Raw genomic sequence first — 21,566 nt, forward strand, 5'->3', positions numbered from 1 at the left:
GATTTTGCTTAAGTTGGCAATTAGCTGTGTAGCCCATACAGTATGTGGAGAAATGTGTCTCTTGTACTATCACAGTAACAGTCTTGTGTTTTCAAAAAGTAAATAACAGTAGCCAACGGTTATTGGGTGAGTTTAGACCTCAAATAATGAAAAAGGCTTAAACATAAAAAAACAAACAGTTGTTTAATTATTGTATTTTATAAAGAGACTGGGAATCCCCAATGATATGGAATTTTGGTCTCCATAAAGGCTGCAGTGATTGGCTGAAATGCCCTTCTTTTGGTTATTGGAGCAGAAGAAAAATCAGGATAAAGCTGCAGGCCATTCTAGACATATTTATTTTTTGATGCTCTGGCAACCTTCAGAATGCACTCCTTACTTACAATGAACATGGAGCCTAATTCAGACCTGATCGCTGCTGTGTGTTTTCACACAGCAGCTGGTCAGGTCTGAACTGAGCATGCGCCGTCACCGCAGTGCGCCAGCGCATGCCAGAAGGCCGACGGCTATCTCAGCCCTGCGATTGCCTCTGCCTGATTGGCAGGCAGAGGTGGTCGCGGGCCGGTGGCGTTTGGGCGCCGTTTAGGGTGCGCGGTCCGGGCAATGCAGGCATGCCCTGACCGTTGGGGGTTGGGCGGGCCGCGGCGGTTGGGTGACGTCACACACAGCGGCTGCGACCCTCACAGCGATGAGTTACTCCAGCCAGCGCGCAGGAGCGGCGCTGGCAGGGAGATACTCCTAAAGTACAAAAGCACCACCGCTGTGCGATGCTGTTGCACTTGTGCGGGGGGGGGGGGGTCGGGCCTGACATGCGGGGCGGACTGGGCGTCCCCCCGCATGTCTGTGTGACTGATTGTAGATGTGCTAAATTTAGCACATCTACGATCAGGTCTGAATTAGGCCCATGGTGGGGAACGCCCACAGGCCTATCGCTGATTTTGAGAAAGCCTATGGATGCAGTCAAAAAGTAATTTCTGATACTATGCTGCAAGTTCTGCAAGTTATCACAGGCCGTGATATGAGAATTATGAGAGGTTTCAAGCTTCTCCATTTTGTTTTTTAAATGAGATGTACGATTCTCTAGAGGATGAGGTCATGTGACCGGTGGTCAGGAGACCGCCGGTCACTATACCGATGCCGGGATATCGACTGGTGAACAGCCTGACGGTCCAGGACACACATAGAGTGGGAACAGAACCTGTGGCGAGCGCAGCGATCCACCGAATCCGCTGCATGGCGAGCGTTGCCGGCCAATCCGAAAGCCAGGATCCTTCCATCGATATGGTGACCGCCAGTCTCCCAACCGCCGGTCACACGAACACAACCCTTCCCTAGATGTAGTATCTTTTATCACTGAGGTAATGTTAGCAGTAAATTCTGATTTCAGTGTTTAATATTGAGGGGGGTGTTCAATTAGAGCTAAAGAAACATGGGGCGTGAAAAACTGTCATTTTTCATGATTTTTCCTGATGTTTCTCCCATATTTTTTAAAGGCTAGCCAAGTTGGTTGCTGTAAAAAAAAATACATTCTTTCCTGAACACACACCTGAACACACACAAGTTCAGTGAAATCTGTGTATTCTGAAGCTATTTTAATGTTACTGAAGGCATCTTGGTAGCCTCAATGATGAGTTTTCGCCTAGTTGTCAGCAGGTGAAGTCTATTTTGTTGCCAACAATCATGTCAACATTTATAATGTCGACATGCAGTATTAAGTAATGCCCCTAACCCTAACTCTTCTCTACCATAGCCCAACTCTAACCCTCCCACTAGTGCCTAACCCTAAACCTCCCACTGCACAGCTTAACTCTCCTGTCCCTAACCCTCTGCTCCCTGCAGAATGTTGAAATTTCACATTCTGCAGATGTCGACAAGGGGACTGAATCCTCTATTATCCATTATGGAGAAACTTCCTAACCTCGGAAATGTCCTTGTTGTGCCACTTGTTGATGACAGGCTTTACAGTGCACAATGTAATCCCTTTGAAATTGATTTCAAACTCTCTCCAGATTCGTACCAGATGTGTCTGGGTTCAAACCCGGAGCTTCTGCTATTGCAATCTGTTGCTCTACTGGCTGAGCTATTCTGGCTGCTCCACAGCTACCTGCATTCATTCTGTATCCTAGCTAGGGATGACTATTGGAGAGCCATCCATTTATGGTTGTCATCGATGGTTGTCATCGATGGTGATGTAACACAGACCATTGATGGTGATACAGAATGTGTTCATATACCATTGATGCTTTTAACCATCAGTGCTTCATGTTCAGACAACACAGTACTATGGATAGTTGAAAAACTTGCGACTTGGAGGCTGGGGCCGGGGGCAGCGTCTTCATCAGCATCACAGCACAGATACTGTATGTGTGTAAGATCCGGATTAGGGGGCAGTTGAGGGGGAAGCTGACTAACAGCTGAGCTTGTCAAGTCACTTACAGACCATCGGCATCCCAGCACACCGTTTGTGTGTCATTCAAATACAATGTGCTGAGATGCGATGTCCCACTTTGCTCTATAGCTGGCTTGACAGGATCAGATGTCAGCAGTCCTGTACGGCTTCACCACCTCTGGCTCTTAAGCACAGTACAGCACTGTGTAAGGTAGTGGGGCATAAACCTTTGTGTCCATGGCGACAACTGATGGTGGGAATCCATGATGGTAAAACTATTCAACATCGTCATGAGACCATCAATGTTTTAAATCATCGATGGTCAACCCTAGCTCAGTCTGACTAAAGGTGGCTACACACTGGCCGATATATCGCGGTTCCGTCGGCCAGCGTGTATGGTCGATATGTCTGTGAACTCCGTCGTTCAGACATATCGCGTCGGCCCAGCAGCACAGCCGACAGCCAATATATCTACCGATATATTGGCACATCGCTGTGTGTACGGGCAACCAGCCGCCCGCCCGTACACATGCTACGGCAGCCAGCGGTGAATGACAGCTGAACTGGGCGGGCGTGTGTACACGCCCGCCCAGTTCATGACATCAGTCCCCGACGGATTGGGCAGTGTGTATGCATAGCACACTGCCCGATCCGTCCATAGATATATCTGCCGATCAATTGATTTGCAGATATATCAGTGTGTACCCACCTTAATGTTCCAGCATGTTTAAGCTCCACCCCTTGACTTCTTATCTTCCTATCTTGCCTGTTTCTGTCTTCTTTGTCAGATTATTGTGCTCCTGCTAGTAATCTAGTTATAGTTGCTGCATTCTATTAACTACCTTTCATATACCGACTTCGGATTGTCCTTGACTCAGCTTCTGCTTGAACCCTTTGCCTTATTTGTTTCTCTGTGTATCAGACCTTGCTGTCATTGACCATTCTTATTGCACTATCCTCTAGTGTCTGCCTTTCTCCATGCCACTGGACCATCTGGACCGTTACAAGATGTCTTGAAAGCTTGTTGCATACCAAGACAACACCAGTAGGATAGAAATAGTGATGTGCACAGGACATTTTTCGGGTTTTGTGTTTTGGTTTTGGATTCGGTTCCGCGGCCGTGTTTTGGATTCGGAAGCGTTTTGGCAAAACCTCCCTGAAATTTTTTTGTCGGATTCGGATGTGTTTTGGATTCGTTTTTTTTTACAAAAAACCCTCAAAAACAGATTAAATCATAGAATTTGGGGGTAATTTTGATCCCATAGTATTATTAACCTCAATAACCATAATTTACACTAATTTTCAGTCTATTCTGAACACCTCACACCTCACAATATTATTTTTAGTCCTAAAATTTGCACGAGGTCGATGGATGGCTAAGCTAAGCGACACAAGTGGCCGACACAAACACCTGGCCCATCTAGGAGTGGCACTGCAGTGTCAGGCAGGATGGCACTTCAAAAAAATTGTCCCCAAACAGCACATGATGCAAAGAAAAAAAGAGGTGCACCAAGGTCGCTGTGTGACTAAGCTAAGCGACACAAGTGGCCGACACAAACACCTGGCCCATCTAGGAGTGGCACTGCAGTGTCAGACAGGATGGCAGATTAAAAAAATTGTCCCCAAACAGCACATGATGCAAAGAAATAAGAGGCGCACCAAGGTCGCTGTGTGACTAAGCTAAGCGACACAAGTGGCCGACACAAACACCTGGCCCATCTAGGAGTGGCACTGCAGTGTCAGGCAGGATGGCCCTTCAAAAAAATAGTCCCCAAACAGCACATGATGCAAAGAAAAAAAGAGGCGCACCAAGGTCGCTGTGTGACTAAGCTAAGCGACACAAGTGGCCGACACAAACACCTGGCCCATCTAGGAGTGGCACTGCAGTGTCAGGCAGGATGGCACTTCAAAAAAATTGTCCCCAAACAGCACATGATGCAAAGAAAAATGAAAGAAAAAAGAGGTGCAAGATGGAATTGTCCTTGGGCCCTCCCACCCACCCTTATGTTGTATAAACAAGACATGCACACTTTAACGAACCCATCATTTCAGCGACAGGGTCTGCCACACGACTGTGACTGAAATGACTGGTTGGTTTTGGCCCCCACCAAAAAAAGAAGCAATCAATCTCTCCTTGCACAAACTGGCTCTACAGAGGCAAGATGTCCACCTCATCATCATCCTCCGATTCCTCACCCCTTTCACTGTGTACATCCCCCTCCTCACAGATTATTAATTCGTCCCCACTGGAATCCACCATCTCAGCTTCCTGTGTACTTTCTGGAGGCAATTGCTGCTGGTGAATGTCTCCACAGAGGAATTGATTATAATTCCTTTTGATGAACATCATCTTCTCCACATTTTCTGGAAGTAACCTCGTACGCCGATTGCTGACAAGGTGAGCGACTGCACTAAACACTCTTTCGGAGTACACACTGGAGGGAGGGCAACTTAGGTAGAATAAAGCCAGTTTGTGCAAGGGCCTCCAAATTGCCTCTTTTTCCTGCCAGTATACGTACGGACTGTCTGACGTGCCTACTTGGATGCGGTCACTCATATAATCCTCCACCATTCTTTCAATGGGGAGAGAATTATATGCAGTGACAGTAGACGACATGTCAGTAATCGTTGGCAGGTCCTTCAGTCTGGACCAGATGTCAGCACTCACTCCAGACTGCCCTGCATCACCGCCAGCGGGTGGGCTCAGAATTCTTAGCCTTTTCCTCGCACCCCCAGTTGCGGGAGAATGTGAAGGAGGAGATGTTGACGGGTCACGTTCCGCTTGACTTGACAATTTTCTCACCAGCAGGTCTTTGAACCTCTGCAGACTTGTGTCTGCCGGAAAGAGAGATACAACGTAGTTTTTAAATCTAGGATCGAGCACGGTGGCGAAAATGTAGTGCTCTGATTTCAACAGATTGACCACCCGTGAATCCTGGTTAAGCGAATTAAGGGCTCCATCCACAAGTCCCACATGCCTAGCGGAATCGCTCTGTTTTAGCTCCTCCTTAAATGTCTCCAGCTTCTTCTGCAAAAGCCTGATGAGGGGAATGACCTGACTCAGGCTGGCAGTGTCTGAACTGACTTCACGTATGGCAAGTTCAAAGGGTTGCAGAACCTTGCACAACGTTGAAATCATTCTCCACTGCGCTTGAGTCAGGTGCATTCCCCCTCCTTTGCCTATATCGTGGGCAGGTGTATAGGCTTGAATGGCCTTTTGCTGCTCCTCCATCCTCTGAAGCATATAGAGGGTTGAATTCCACCTCGTTACCACCTCTTGCTTCAGATGATGGCAGGGCAGGTTCAGGAATGTTTGGTGGTGCTCCAGTCTTCGGCACACGGTGGCTGAATGCCGAAAGTGGCCCGCAATTCTTCGGGCCACCGACAGCATCTCTTGCACGCCCCTGTCGTTTTTTAAATAATTCTGCACCACCAAATTCAATGTATGTGCAAAACATGGGACGTGCTGGAATTTGCCCAGATGTAATGCACGCACAATATTGGTGGCGTTGTCCGATGTCACAAATCCCCAGGAGAGTCCAATTGGGGTAAGCCATTCTGCGATGATGTTCCTCAGTTTCCATAAGAGGTTGTCAGCTGTGTGCCTCTTCTGGAAAGCGGTGATACAAAGCATAGCCTGCCTAGGAACGAGTTGGCATTTGCGAGATGCTGCTACTGGTGCCGCCGCTGCTGTTCTTGCTGCGGGAGGCAATACATCTATCCAGTGGGCTGTCACAGTCATATAGTCCTGAGTCTGCCCTGCTCCACTTGTCCACATGTCCGTGGTTAAGTGGACATTGGGTACAACTGCATTTTTTAGGACACTGGTGACTCTTTTTCTGAGGTCTGTGTACATTTTCGGTATCGCCTGCCTAGAGAAATGGAACCTAGATGGTATTTGGTACCGGGGACACAGTACCTCAATCAAGTCTCTAGTTGCTTCTGAATTAACGGTAGATACCGGAACCACGTTTCTCACCGCCCAGGCTGCCAAGGCCTGAGTTATCCGCTTTGCAGCAGGATGACTGCTGTGATATTTCATCTTCCTCGCAAATGACTATTGGACAGTCAATTGCTTACTGGAAGTACTACAAGTGGTCTTCCGACTTCCCCTCTTGGATGACGATCGACTCCCAGCAGCAACAACAGCAGCGCCAGCAGCAGTAGGCGTTACACTCAAGGATGCATCGGAGGAATCCCAGGCAGGAGAGGACTCGTCAGACTTGCCAGTGACATGGCTTGCAGCACTATTGGCTTTCTTGTGTAAGGAGGAAATTGACACTGAGGGAGTTGGTGGTGTAGTTTGCAGGAGCTTGGTTAAAAGAGGAAGGGATTTAGTTGTCAGTGGACTCTTTCCGCTGTCACCCAAAGTTTTTGAACTTGTCAATGACTTCTGATGAATGCGGTCCAGGTGACGTATAAGGGAGGATGTTCCTAGGTGGTTAACGTCCTTACCCCTGCTTATTACAGCTTGACAAAGGCAACACATGGCTTGAAACCTGTTGTCCGCATTTGTGTTGAAATAATTCCACACCGAAGAGCTGATTTTTTTTGTATTTTGACCAGGCATGTCAATGGCCATATTCGTCCCACGGACAACAGGTGTCTCCCCGGGTGCCTGACTTAAACAAACCACCTCACCATCAGAATCCTCCTTGTCAATTTCCTCCCCAGCGCCAGCAACACCCATATCCTCATCCTGGTGTACTTCAACAGTGACATCTTCAATTTGACTATCAGGAACTGGACTGCGGGTGCTCCTTCCAGCACTTGCAGGGGGCGTGCAAATGGTGGAAGGCGCAAGCTCTTCCCGTCCAGTGTTGGGAAGGTCAGGTATCGCAACCGACACAATTGGACTCTCCTTGGGGATTTGTGATTTAGAAGAATGCACAGTTCTTTGCTGTTCTTTTGCCAGCTTAAGTCTTTTCATTTTTCTAGCGAGAGGATGAGTGCTTCCATCCTCATGTGAATCTGAACCACTAGCCATGAACATAGGCCAGGGCCTCAGCCGTTCCTTGCCACTCCGTGTCGTAAATGGCATATTGGCAAGTTTACGCTTCTCCTCAGACGCTTTCAATTTTGATTTTTGGGTCATTTTACTGAACTTTTGTTTTTTGGATTTTACATGCTCTCTACTATGACATTGGGCATCGGCCTTGGCAGACGACGTTGATGGCATTTCATCGTCTCGGCCATGACTAGTGGCAGCAGCTTCAGCACGAGGTGGAAGTGGATCTTGATCTTTCCCTATTTTAACCTCCACAATTTTGTTCTCCATTTTTTAATGTGTGGAATTATATGCCAGTAGCAATAGCAATGGCCTACTACTATATATACTGCGCACAACTGAAATGCACCACAGGTATGGATGGATAGTATACTTGACGACACAGAGGTAGGTACAGTAGTGGCCTACTGTACCGTACTGCTATATATTATATACTGGTGGTCAGCAAACTGTGCAAAACTGAAATGCACCACAGGTATGGATGGATAGTATACTTGACGACACAGAGGTAGGTACAGCAGTGGCCTACTGTACCGTACTGCTATATATTATATACTGGTGGTCAGCAAACTGTGCAAAACTGAAATGCACCACAGGTATGGATGGATAGTATACTTGACGACACAGAGGTAGGTACAGCAGTGGCCTACTGTACCGTACTGCTATATATTATATACTGGTGGTCAGCAAACTGTGCAAAAATGAAATGCACCACAGGTATGGATGGATAGTATACTTGACGACACAGAGATAGGTACAGCAGTGGCCTACTGTACCGTAATGCTATATATTATATACTGGTGGTCAGCAAACTGTGCAAAACTGAAATGCACCACAGGTATGGATGGATAGTATACTTGACGACACAGAGCTAGGTACAGCAGTGGCCTACTGTACCGTAATGATATATATTATATACTGGTGGTCAGCAAACTGTGCAAAACTGAAATGCACCACAGGTATGGATGGATAGTATACTGGTGGTCAGCAAAATTATGCACTGTACTCCTACTATATACTGTCTACAATGCAGTACAGATATGGAGTGTTTTTCAGGCAGACAACGTATACTGGTGGTCACTGGTCAGCAAAACTCTGCACTGTACTCCTCCTATATAATATTATACTGGTGGTCCCGACTCCCTAGTCCGCACAATAAAGCAGCACACTGAGCACAGATATGGAGTGTTTTTCAGGCAGACAACGAATAATGGTGGTCACTGTCAGCAAAACTCTGCACTGTACTCCTCCTATATAATATTAATTATACTGGTGGTCCCCAGTCCCCACATTAAAATAAAGCAGCACACTGAGCACAGATATGGAGTGTTTTTCAGGCAGACAACGTATACTGGTGGTCACTGTCAGCAAAACTCTGCACTGTACTCCTGCTATATAATACAGCTGCTCCCCAGTCCCCACAATTAAGCAGTGTGAGCACAGATATATGCAGCACACTGAGCACAGATAAGGAGCGTTTTTTTCAGGCAGAGAACGGATAACTGGTGGTCACTGATCAGCACTGTACTCCTCCTATATTATACAGCTGCTCCCCAGCCCTCCCCACAATTAAGCAATAAAGCACAATCAAGTTCAACAATAACGGAGAGGACGCCAGCCACGTCCTCTCCCTAACATTTCCAAAGCACGAGTGAAAATGGCGGCGACACGCGGCTGCTTATAGAGAATCCGAATCTCGCGAGAATCCAACAGCGGGATGATGACGTTCGGGCGCGCTCAGGGTTAACCGAGCCATACGGGAGAATCCGAGTATGCTTCGGACCCGTGTAAAATGGGTGAAGTTCGGGTGGGTTCGGTTTCCGAGGAACCGAACCCACTCATCACTAGATAGAACCAAGAAAACTGCAAGGAAATCCTATTGGAAAAGTTGATCTTTATTTGGGATTATCACAATCACACACCTACTGTCAGGCAGGGGCAGAGCCTTAACTAGACATTTTTGTGCCCTGTGCCAAAAAGAGAATTGGTGCCCCCTCACATTAAAAATTGGGACAGCGCGCGCCAAAGGCGCATACTAAAAACATAGGGTTGTGGCTTCATGATGAAGGGACATGGTCACAGAATAGTACCAGTTTACATTACACCGCACAGTAGTATTCATTAGTCAAATTACACTGCACAGTAGTTCTCATTATACACATTACAACAAACCGTGTATTATAGTAGAAACACAGAGACAGAGAATTTGACAGCAGATAAGAACCATAATAATAATAGGCTTTCCAAAAAAACAATATGCAGACATAAGAAATCTACACAAGAGAAAAAAAGGATATGAATAACTGGTAAGATAAGGAGCACTTCTATAACTAAAAACTGAGCTTGCTAAAAAAAATTCTTCCTATAAAAAAGGGGTGGGTATGCATGACCGGCGGTCAGGAGACCACCGGTCAGCATACCGACGCTGGTATCCCGGGAGCGGAATGCCGACAGTGGGGGGTGAGCGCAACAAGCCCCTTGCGGGCTCGCCACAGGTTCTATTCCCACTCTATGGGTGTCGTAGACACCCACAGGTGGGAATAGTCCCTGCTAGTCGGCATGCCGACCATCGGGATTGTGAGCGGGCGGGATTTAGGGGCCGGTATTGTGACCAGCGGTCTCCTGACCGCCGGTCACATAACTGCAACCCATAAAAAAATATTCGGCTTCCAATAACAACAGCTTTAAAATGCTGGCTAATAAGGTCCGTACATGTATTAATATTTCTAACATTAAGCTCCTCAAAAAAAGCACATACAATCAGGAACCATCAGAAATAAACATAATGGCCCTTTTTCAAAGCCATGAACAGACATTTCTGCCCCACAACCCAATCTCATGCTCTTATATTTATGCCGTTAACTCCCATGACCCCCTGCCCCCTGTTAACACTGACACAGGCAGCAGTCTCTAGAGCATACAGCAGCACTGTTTCACCTACCTGGCAGCCCCAAACTCCCTGTGACACTACGGAGACCCCATAGCCAGCTGGCAGCTCCCACCTACATGTACCATACACTGCCTTTGTTCTTACTCACACTGACAGACAGTCAGGAGACATGCACACACTGACAGAGATGTAGCTAGTTGCCTGGAGCAAGGGTATGTTTTGGCACCCTCTCCCCTGTACTCAGAGTCGGCCTTAGGCATAGGCAAACTTGGCAAATGCCTAGGGCATTTGATATGCTTAGGGGCACCAGCAGCTTCTGCTGATTAAAATGATATGCGGCATGCCTATATTCTGTGTGTGTTCCTGGAAATCACTGTAATGTAGCATTTCGTATGCAGATACAGCCGCAGTCGCACACAGAATATAGGCATGCTGCATATCATTTTAATCAGCAGAAGCTGCTTGTGCATCCTAGCCACATAGTAATGCAAATAAGATGCATTTTCATAAACAAAAGGTGCCCGACGTTAGCAGCGCTGCCAGCTGACTCACGCCAGGCATCTCCTGCAGAACTAGCGGCGGTGCTAGGGGGCACCAGCCAAAATCTTGCCTAGGGCATCATATTGGTTAGGGCCGGCTCTGCCTGTACTGAATTGGGGGCCTGGCCAACATGTGGTGGCATGTTACATTTAAAAAGAAAAAATATTTAAAAATCCTAAATTGGTGACAGGGCCAGTTCAAGACCTTGTGGAGCTCAGGGCGAAAGCTTACTTTAGGTGCCCTCATGTTTAAAAATATGGACAGTGCAGGCCGAAGGTGCGCAACTAATATATAGGAGCATGACTTCATGGGGAAGGGGCATGGCCAGGGGCGGATTGGGATTGAAAACCAGCCCGGGCAATTTATGGAAGCAGCCCTAATAGGGGTGGTGTCTGTTGAAGTTGTGGAGTCTGTCACGTGGGCGGGATTACTGCTCAGAAGGCCTGATTACAGGTATGCACGGAAAGTGCACGCTGCAGGCGCGCTGCAAAATTTTAGGGGAGTGACTTCATAGAGAAGGGGCGTGGCCACATAAAAGTGCCAATTCAATTACACCACACAGTAGTACAGCTCATACACATTGCACCAGGTAGAACCTCCTATACACACTGTGGCAGGTAGAGCATGTTATACATATTGTGCCAGATAGAGCACATTCTACACTTTGCACCAGGTAGAGCATGATGTACACTTTGCGCCAGGCAGAGCACATTGTACACATTGCACCAGGTAAAGCACATTATACACTTTGCGCCAGGCAGAGCATATTATACACATTGCACCAGGTAGAGCACATTATACACATTGCACGAGGTAGAGCATTATACACATTGCACCAGGTAAAGCACATTATACACATTGGGGGTAATTCAGAGTTGATTGCAGCAGCAAATTTATTAGCAGTTGGGCAAAACCATGTGCACTGCAGGTGTGGCAGATATAACATTTGCAGAGAGAGTTAGATTTGGGTGTTTTTTTTTGTTTCTGTGCAGGGTAAATACTGGCTGCTTTATTTTTACACTGCAATTTAGATTTCAGTTTAAACACACCCCACCCAAATCTAACTCCCTCTGCACATGTTATATCTGCCCCCCCCCCCCCAGCAGTGCACATGGTTTTGCCCAACTGCTAACAAATTTGCTGCTGCGATCAACTCTGAATTAGGCCCATTGTACCAAGCAGAGCACATTATAGACATTGCACCAGGTAAAGCACATTATACACTTTGCGCCAGGCAGAGCACATTATACACATTGCACCAGGTAAAGTACATTATAGACATTGCACCAGGCAGAGCACATTATACACATTGCACCAGGTAAAGCATATTATAGACATTGCACCAGGTAGAGCACGTTATACACTTTGCGCCAAGCAGAGCACATTATAAACATTGGACCAGGTAAAGCACATTATACACATTGCACAGGTAAAGCATATTATACACCTTGCACCAAATAAAGCACATTATACACATTGCACCAGGCATAGCACGTTATACACATTGCACCAGGTAGAGCACATTATACACATTGCCCCAGGTAAAGCATATTATACATATTGCACCAGTTAATTGTTATACATATTGTACCAATTAGTTGTTATACATATTGCACCAGTTAGTTGTACGTTACTTACTGACTTTCACACAACTGGTGTGTGACACAGTCAGAATTGGCTGGTTGCCAACTCCTGCTGTGCATGCTAGCTGCAGCAGCCACGAGTACATTGTGCAGTATGCTTGCTGTGACGGCCCGGGCTGGAGGGAAGGCGGAACAAGTGATGCGGCTGGAGGAGAGGCGGAGTCGTCAGTAGTGACTGACTGCTCCTGATACTATGCATTATGGGGAGGAGGGGCTGCTGCGCATGCTCAGAAGCTCAGACTGCGTCCATTTTCAAAGTGCTTCACTGAGCTTCTGTGCATGCGCAGAAGCTTTCAGTGAACGCTTCCGCGATCACGGCTGGCGGCCTGCATGGGGGTGGCGGGCAGCCAATGAGGGGACGACCGGACCAGCCAAATGGAATCCAGTCCGGCGTCCCGGCATGCCAATCCGCCGCTGGGCATGGCCACAGAAAAGTACCAATTCACATTACACCACAGAGTAGTGTCCGTTATTCACATTACATCACACAGTAGTACCCCTTATACATCTTACGCCACACAGTAGAGCTGCTTATATGCATTACGCCACACAGTAGAGCTGCTTATACATGTTATGCCGCAGTAGGGCCGCTTATACATGTTAAGCCACAGTAGAGCTGCTTGTACACATTACGCCACACAGTAGAGCCACTTATACATGTTATGCCACAGTAGAGCTGCTTATAGGTGTTACGCCACAGTAGAGCTCCTTATACATATTATTCCACAGTAGAGCCCTTTATAGACATTTCACCACAGTAGAGCCACTAAGGAAGTACTGTAGCTGTATTTAACTATTTACTTGTTTAATTCAAATATATTAAAGACACTATGTACAGTATGCCCTGACTGACCTAACCTCACAACCTCTTAATCCCTTAATGAAACTAATGCCCCAAATGTGACCTCCCCTCACAGACCTGAGAACCCCCCAATCTCTCAGTGAAAATAATGCCCCAAAACTCACCCCCCCAGAACTGATCTCTCAATGCCTTAATGAAAATGATGCCCCAAATGTGACCCCGCCCCCACCCCTCCGACTTGATATTACCACAATGCCTCAATGAAAATAATAACCTAGAACTGCTATCCCAGGGCTGATAATCCCACTATGCCTCAATGAAAATAATGTCCCAGAATTTCCTCAGGAGCAGAGAGAGGGTCTGCAGCTGCCTGAGAGGCAGAGAAAGTTGCTGCAGCAACAAAGTAGAGTGGTGCTGCTGCAGCCAGGGCAGAGAGAGGTGCTGCAGCCGCTGGGTCAGAAAGAGGTGCTGCAGCAGCTAGGGCAGAGACAGGTGCTGCAGCATCTGAAGTAGAGACATTTGCTGCAGCTTCCAGGAAAGAGAGAGATGTTGCAAAAGATGGGGCAGAGTGAGATTGTGCAGCAACTGGGGCAGAGAGAAGTGCTGCAGCAGCTGGGCTAGATAGAGAGAGGTGCTGCTGCAGCAGCGGAGGCAGTGAGTGATGCTGCAGGACAGAAGTAGCCCTACTGCACAGCTACAAGCACACAGTGAGCCATATAAATAGGACAGGCAGAGCTCCAGCATGTACCGTCTTTCAGTATCTCCTGCTGTCGCAACTGGCCTGCCCTGTTCCCTACCTAGTCTCAGAATCTGAGTCAGTGAGCGTCTCTTCTGCTCCTCCTCCTCCTGCTCTGTGGTGGCCTGAACAGCGTCCCACAGCATAGCAGGGGGGTGGGGGGTGGATGCGCCCTCTAATTTTTCCGGTGCCTGAATCTCGCACTACCTCCCCCGCACACACCTCACCTTCAATGCAATAGCTCACCTCATCTTCTACGTGGCTCCTCTTTCTGTCTTGAAAGCAGCACAACCCAGTGTGGACAGCAGGGGAGGAGGAGAAAAAGCGACGCCCAGCAACTGTCCATTAGCAGTGATGTTACAACGGGGATGGGAAGCCCTGGATGCAACTAGCAGGGGAGCATACATAGGCGGGTGGATGCTGATGGTGCATCTACAGGGCAAATGTGCTGTGTTCTGAGCACAGTCTGCCCACCCCTAGTTACGGCACTGGGCAGTGGCATATCTAGAATTGTCCATTTTGGCTGGGGCTGTTGCCATGCTTATGTTAATTTCTTAAAAAATATGTCACCAGGCCTATACTTTCAGAGAAGTCACTGGAAATATGACCCACACACAGCAGATACAGTAGCAAGGAGGGTGAAAACTAGAGATGTGCACTGGAAATTTTTTGGGTTTTGGGTTTGGGTTTTGGATTCGGTTCCAAGGCCGTGTTTTGGATTCGGACGCATTTTGGCAAAAAACCTCCCTTAAAAATTTTTGTCGGATTCGGGTATGTTTTGGATTCGGATTTTTTTTTTCAAAAACCCCTCAAAAACAGCTTAAATCATAGAATTTGGGGGTAATTTTGATCCTATAGTATTATTAACCTCAATTACCATAATTTCCACTCATTTCCAGTCTATTCTGAACACCTCACACCTCACAATATTATTTTTAGTCCTAAAATTTGCAACGAGGTCGCTGGATGACTAAGCTAAGCGACCCAAGTGGCCGGCACAAACACCTGGCCCATCTAGGAGTGGCACTGCAGTTTCAGACATGATGGCACTTAAAACAATTGGCCCCAAACATCACATGATGCAAAGATAAATTAAAGAAAAAAGAGGTGCAAGATGGAATTGTCCTTGGGCCCTCCCACCCACCCTTATGTTGTATAAACAGGACATGCACACTTTAACAAACCCATGATTTCAGCCACAGGGTCTGCCACACGACTGTGGCTGAAATGACTGGTTGGTTTGGGCCCCCATCAAAAAAAGAAGCAATCAATCTCTCCTTGCTCAAACTGGCTCTACAGAGGCAAGATGTCGACCTCATCATCATCCTCCGATTCATCACCCATTTCACTGTGTACATCCCCCTCCTCACAGAGTATTAATTCGTCCCCACTGGAATCCACCATCTCAGGTCCCGGTGTACTTTCTGGAGGCAATTGCTGGTGAATGTCTCCACGGAGGAATTGATTATAATTAATTTTGATGAACATCATCTTCTCCACATTTTGTGGAAGTAACCTCGTACGCCGATCGCTGACAAGGTGACCCGGTTGCACTAAACACTCTTTCGGAGTACACACTGGAGGGGGGGGGGGGGGGGCAACTTAGGTAAAATAAAGCCAGTTTGTGCAATGGCCTCCAAATTGCCTCTTTTTCCTGCCAGTATACGTACGGACTATCTGACGTGCCTACTTGGATGCTGTCACTCATATAATCCTCCACCATTCTTTCAATGGTGACAGAATCATATGCAGTGACAGTAGACGACATGTCAGTAATCGTTGGCAGGTCCTTCAGTCCGGACCAGATGTCAGTTTTCGCTCCTGATTGCCCTGCATCACTGCCAGTGGGTGGTTTTGGAAATCTAATCCTTTTCCTGGCAGCTCCAGTGGTGGGAGAAAATGAAGGAGGAGCTGTTGGCGGGTCACGTTCCGCTTGACTTGACAGGTGTATCACCAGCGGGTCTTTGAACATGTGCAAACTTGTGTCTGCTGGAAAGAGAGATACAACGTAGGCTTTAAACCTAGGATCGAGCACGGTTGCCAAAATGTAGTGCTCTGACTTCAACAGATTGACCACCCGTGAATCCTGGTAAAGCGAATGAAGGGCTCCATCCACAAGTCCCACATGCCTAGCGGAATCGCTCCGTTTTAGCTCCTCCTTCAATCTCTCCAGCTGCTTCTGCAAAAGCCTGATGACGGGAATGACCTGACTCAGGCTGGCAGTGTCTGAACTGACTTCACGTATGGCAAGTCAAAGGGTTGCAGAACCTTGCACAACGTTGAAATCATTCTCCACTGCGCTTGAGTCAGGTGCATTCCCCCTCCTTTGCCTATATCGTAGGCAGATGTATAGGTTTGAATGGCCTTTTGCTGCTCCTCCATCCTCTGAAGCATATAGAGGGTTGAATTCCACCTCGTTACCACCTCTTGCTTCAGATGATGGCGGGGCAGGTTCAGGAGTGTTTGCTGGTGCTCGAGTCTTCGGCACGCGGTGGCTGAATGCCGAAAGTGGCCCGCAAATCTTCGGCCCACCGACAGCATCTCTTGCACGCCCCTGTCGTTTTTTTTTTTAAATTCTGCACCACCAAATTCAATGTATGTGCAAAACAAGGGACGTGCTGGAATTTGCCCACATGTAATGCACGCACAATATTGGTGGCGTTGTCCGATGTCACAAATCCCCAGGAGAGTCCAATTGGGGTAAGCCATTCTGCAATGATGTTCCTCAGTTTCCGTAAGAGGTTGTCAGCTGTGTGCCTTTTATGGAAAGCAGTGATACAAAGCGTAGCCTGCCTAGGAACGAGTTGGCGTTTGCGAGATGTTGCTACTGGTGCCGCCGCTGCTGTTCTTGCTGCGGGAGGCAACACATCTACCCAGTGGGCTGTCACAGTCATATAGTCCTGAGTCTGCCCTGCTCCACTTGTCCACATGTCCGTGGTTAAGTGGACATTGGGTACAACTGCATTTTTTAGGACACTGGTGACTCTTTTTCTGACGTCTGTGTACATTCTCGGTATCGCCTTCCTAGAGAAGTGGAACCTAGATGGTATTTAGTACCGGGGACACACTACCTCAAGAAATTCTCTAAGTCCCTGTGAACTAACGCCAGATACCGGATGCACGTCTAACACCAACATAGCTGCCAAGGCCTGAGTTATCCGCTTTGCAACAGGATGACTGCTGTGATATTTCATCTTCCTCGCAAAGGACTGTTTGACAGTCAATTGCTTACTGGAAGTAGTACAAGTGGTCTTCTGACTTCCCCTCTGGGATGGTGATCGACTCCCAGCAGCAACAACAGCAGCGCCAGCAGCAGTAGACGTTACACTCAAGGATTCATCGGAGGAATCCAAGTCAGGAGAGGACTCGTCAGACTTGCCAGTGACATGGCCTGCAGGACTATTGGCTTTCCTGTCTAAGGAGGAAATTGACACTGAGGGAGTTGGTGGTGTGGTTTGCAGGAGCTTGGGTACAAGAGGAAGGGATTTAGTTGTCAGTGGACTGCTTCCGTTGTCACCCAAAGTTTTTGAACTTGTCAATGACTTCTGATGAATGCACTCCAGGTGACGTATAAGGGAGGATGTTCCTAGGTGGTTAACATCCTTACCCCTACTTATTACAGCTTGACAAAGGCAACACACGGCTTGACACCAGTTGTCCGCATTTCTATTGAAATAATTCCACACCGAAGAGGTGATTTTTTGGTATTTTTACCAGGCATGTCAATGGCCTTATTCATCCCATGGACAACAGGTGTCTCCCCGGGTGCCTGACTTAAACAAACCACCTCACCATCAGGATCCTCCTTGTCAATTTCCTCCTCAGCGCCAGCAACACCCATATCCTCATCCTGGTGTACTTCAACAGTGACATCTTCAATTTGACTATCAGGAACTGGACTGTGGGTGCTCCTTCCAGCACTTCTAGGGGGCGTGCAAATGGTGGAAGGAGCCACCTCTTCAGTTCCCGTCCAGTGTTGGGAAGGTTAGGCATCGCAACCGACACAATTGGACTCTCCTTGGGGATTTGTGATTTAGAAGAATGTACAGTTCTTTGCTGTGCTTTCGCCAGCTTAACTCTTTTCATTTTTCTAGCAGGAGGATGAGCGCTTCCATTCACATGTGAAGCTGAACCACTAGCCATGAACGCAGGCCAGGGCCTAAGACGTTCCTTGCCACTCCGTGTTGTAAATGGCACATTGGCAAGTTTACACTTCTCCTCAGACGTTTTTAATTTAGATTTTTGGGTCATCATTTTACTGAACTTTTGCTTTTTGGATTTTACACGCTCTCTACTATGACATTGGGCATTGGACTTGGCAGACGACGTTGATGGCATTTCATCGTCTCTGCCATGACTAGCGGCAGCAGCTTCAGCATTAGATGGAAGTGGATCTTGATCTTTCCCTATTTTACCCTCCACATTTTTGTTCTCCATTTTTTAATGTGTGGAATTATATGCCAGTAATATTATTATATCAATAGCAATGGCCTACTTAACTGTCCTACTATATACTGCTCACAACAATGCAGCACAGATATGGATACTTGAAGTGACACGGAGCTGCAAGATACAGCAATGGCCTACTGTACTGTACAACTATATACTGTTGGTCACCAAAATGCTGTACTGTCCTACTATATACTGCTCACAACAATGCAGCACAGATATGGATACTTGAAGTGACACGGAGCTGCAAGATAAAGCAATGGACTACTGTACTGTACAACTATATACTGTTGGTCAACAAAAAGCTGCACTGCCCTACTATATACTGCTCACAACAATGCAGCACAGATATGGATACTTGAAGTGACATGGAGCTGCAAGATACAGCAATGGCCTACTGTACTGTACAACTATATACTGTTGGTCACCAAAATGCTGCACTGCCCTACTATATACTGCTCACAACAATGCAGCACAGATATGGATACTTGAAGTGACACGGAGCTGCAAGATACATCAATGGTCTACTGTACTGTACTGTACAACTATATACTGTTCATCACCAAAATGCTGCACTGTCCTACTATATACTGCTCACAACAATGCAGCACAGATATGGATACTTGAAGTGACATGGAGCTGCAAGATACAGCAATGGCCTACTGTACTGTACTGTACAACTATATACTGTTGGTCACCAAAATGCTGCACTGCCCTGCTATATACTGCTCACAACAATGCAGCACAGATATGGATACTTGATGTGACACGGAGCTGCAAGATACAGCAATGGCCTACTGTACTGTACAACTATATACTGTTGGTCACCAAAATGCTGCACTGTACTACTATATACTGCTCACAACAATGCAGCACAGATATGGATACTTGAAGTGACACGGAACTGCAAGATACAGCAATGGACTACTGTACTGTACAACTATATACTGTTGGTCACCAAAATGCTGCACTGCCCTACTATATACTGCTCACAACAATGCAGCACAGATATGGATACTTGAAGTGACACGGAGCTGCAAGATACATCAATGGTCTACTGTACTGTACTGTACAACTATATACTGTTCATCACCAAAATGCTGCACTGCCCTACTATATACTGCTCACAACAATGCAGCACAGATATGGATACTTGAAGTGACATGGAGCTGCAAGATACAGCAATGGCCTACTGTACTGTACTGTACTGTACAACTATATACTGTTGGTCACCAAAATGCTGCACTGCCCTACTATATACTGCTCACAACAATGCAGCACAGATATGGATACTTGAAGTGACACGGAGCTGCAAGATACAGCAATGGCCTACTGTACTGTACAACTATATACTGTTGGTCACCAAAATGCTGCACTGTACTACTATATACTGCTCACAACAATGCAGCACAGATATGGATACTTGAAGTGACACGGAACTGCAAGATACAGCAATGGACTACTGTACTGTACAACTATATACTGTTGGTCACCAAAATGCTGCACTGTACTACTATAAACTGCTCACAACAATGCAGCACAGATATGGATACTTGAAGTGACACGGAGCTGCAAGATACAGCAATGGCCTACTGTACTGTACAACTATATACTGTTGGTCACCAAAATACTGCACTGTCCTACTATATACTGTTCACAACAATGCAGCACAGATATGGATACTTGAAGTGACACGGAGCTGCAAGATACAGCAATGGCCTACTGTACTGTACAACTATATACTGTAGGTCACCAAAATGCTGCACTGTCCTACTATATACTGCTCACAACAATGCAGCACAGATATGGATACTTGAAGTGACATGGAGCTGCAAGATGCAGCAATGGCCTACTGTACTGTACTACTATACTGGTGGTCACCAAAATGCTGCACTGTACTACTATATATAATATATATATACTGGTCACACAACAATGCAGCAGATATTGAGCACTGATGATCAGGATACTGTCTAGAACTGAGTCTGACACGGAGCTGCAAGATACAGCAATGGCCTACTGTACTGTACTATAATTATATACTGGTGGTCTCCACAATGCAGCACACTGATCAGATATTTGCAGCACACTCAGCACAGATATGGAGCTTTTCAGGCAGAGAACGTAGATATTTGCAGCACACTGAGCACAGATATGGAGCGTTTTCAGGCAGAGAACGTAGATATTTGCAGCACACTGAGCACAGATATTTTCAGCACACTGAGCACAGATATGGAGCTTTTCAGGGAGAGAACGTAGCCACGTCCTCTCTGTTCAATCTCCAATGCATGAGTGAAAATGGCGGCGACGCTCGGCTCTTTATATGGAATACGAATCTCGCGAGAATCCGACAGCGGGATGATGACGTTCGTCCTCATTTGGGTTAACCAAGCAAGGCGGGAAGATCCGAGTCTGCCTCGGACCCGTGTAAAATAGGTGAAGTTCGGGGGGGTTCGGATCTCAACGAACCGAACCCGCTCATCTCTAGTGAAAACAAAGTTAAAGTGGAGAACTTTCTACATCTGTGTTGTCATACATTATTGCTGCAGTCGTGCCAAAATAGCCCCACTTAGCATGCCAGGTCATTTGCAATCGCTGGGAGTTCTCTTTACCCGAAAATGAATCCTAGTCACAAAAAAGCTGTAATTTTGACTTGAACGGCCCCTCATAACTGAGTCTCTGAATCTGTATATGAAATGCTATAGTGCAGCGACCACAGCTATTGTGCTCCGTCTACAGACTCTGTCTCACACAGATATACAAGTGTCACATTATTAAATTAATCAGCACAGTCTCCTTGTGCTTCTTAGAAGAGCGAAATGACAGACATAGGAATGGAGAGAGTTAAACCTCCTGTGAGGGGAGGACCTAACTGTTATGAAAAGTACAGCCAATGGTAGAGAGGGGAGGGATCAATATATATAGGGATGTATAGGCTAGCTAAGTCTCTCTTGCTGCTGGTTTGCCTTCCCGCCCTCCCACCCCATTTGGTAGAGGGTTTTGGCACGGAGTGCCTTGGCTCTAAATTGTTAGCGTGGTTTATCGTTGGCTATTATTGGCGGAAAAGAACGGCAGGTTGTAGTTTGACTTGTTAGTTACAGTTGTTTAC

This window comes from Pseudophryne corroboree, chromosome 8, assembly GCF_028390025.1.
Source record: "Pseudophryne corroboree isolate aPseCor3 chromosome 8, aPseCor3.hap2, whole genome shotgun sequence".
Lineage (NCBI taxonomy): Eukaryota > Metazoa > Chordata > Amphibia > Anura > Myobatrachidae > Pseudophryne > Pseudophryne corroboree.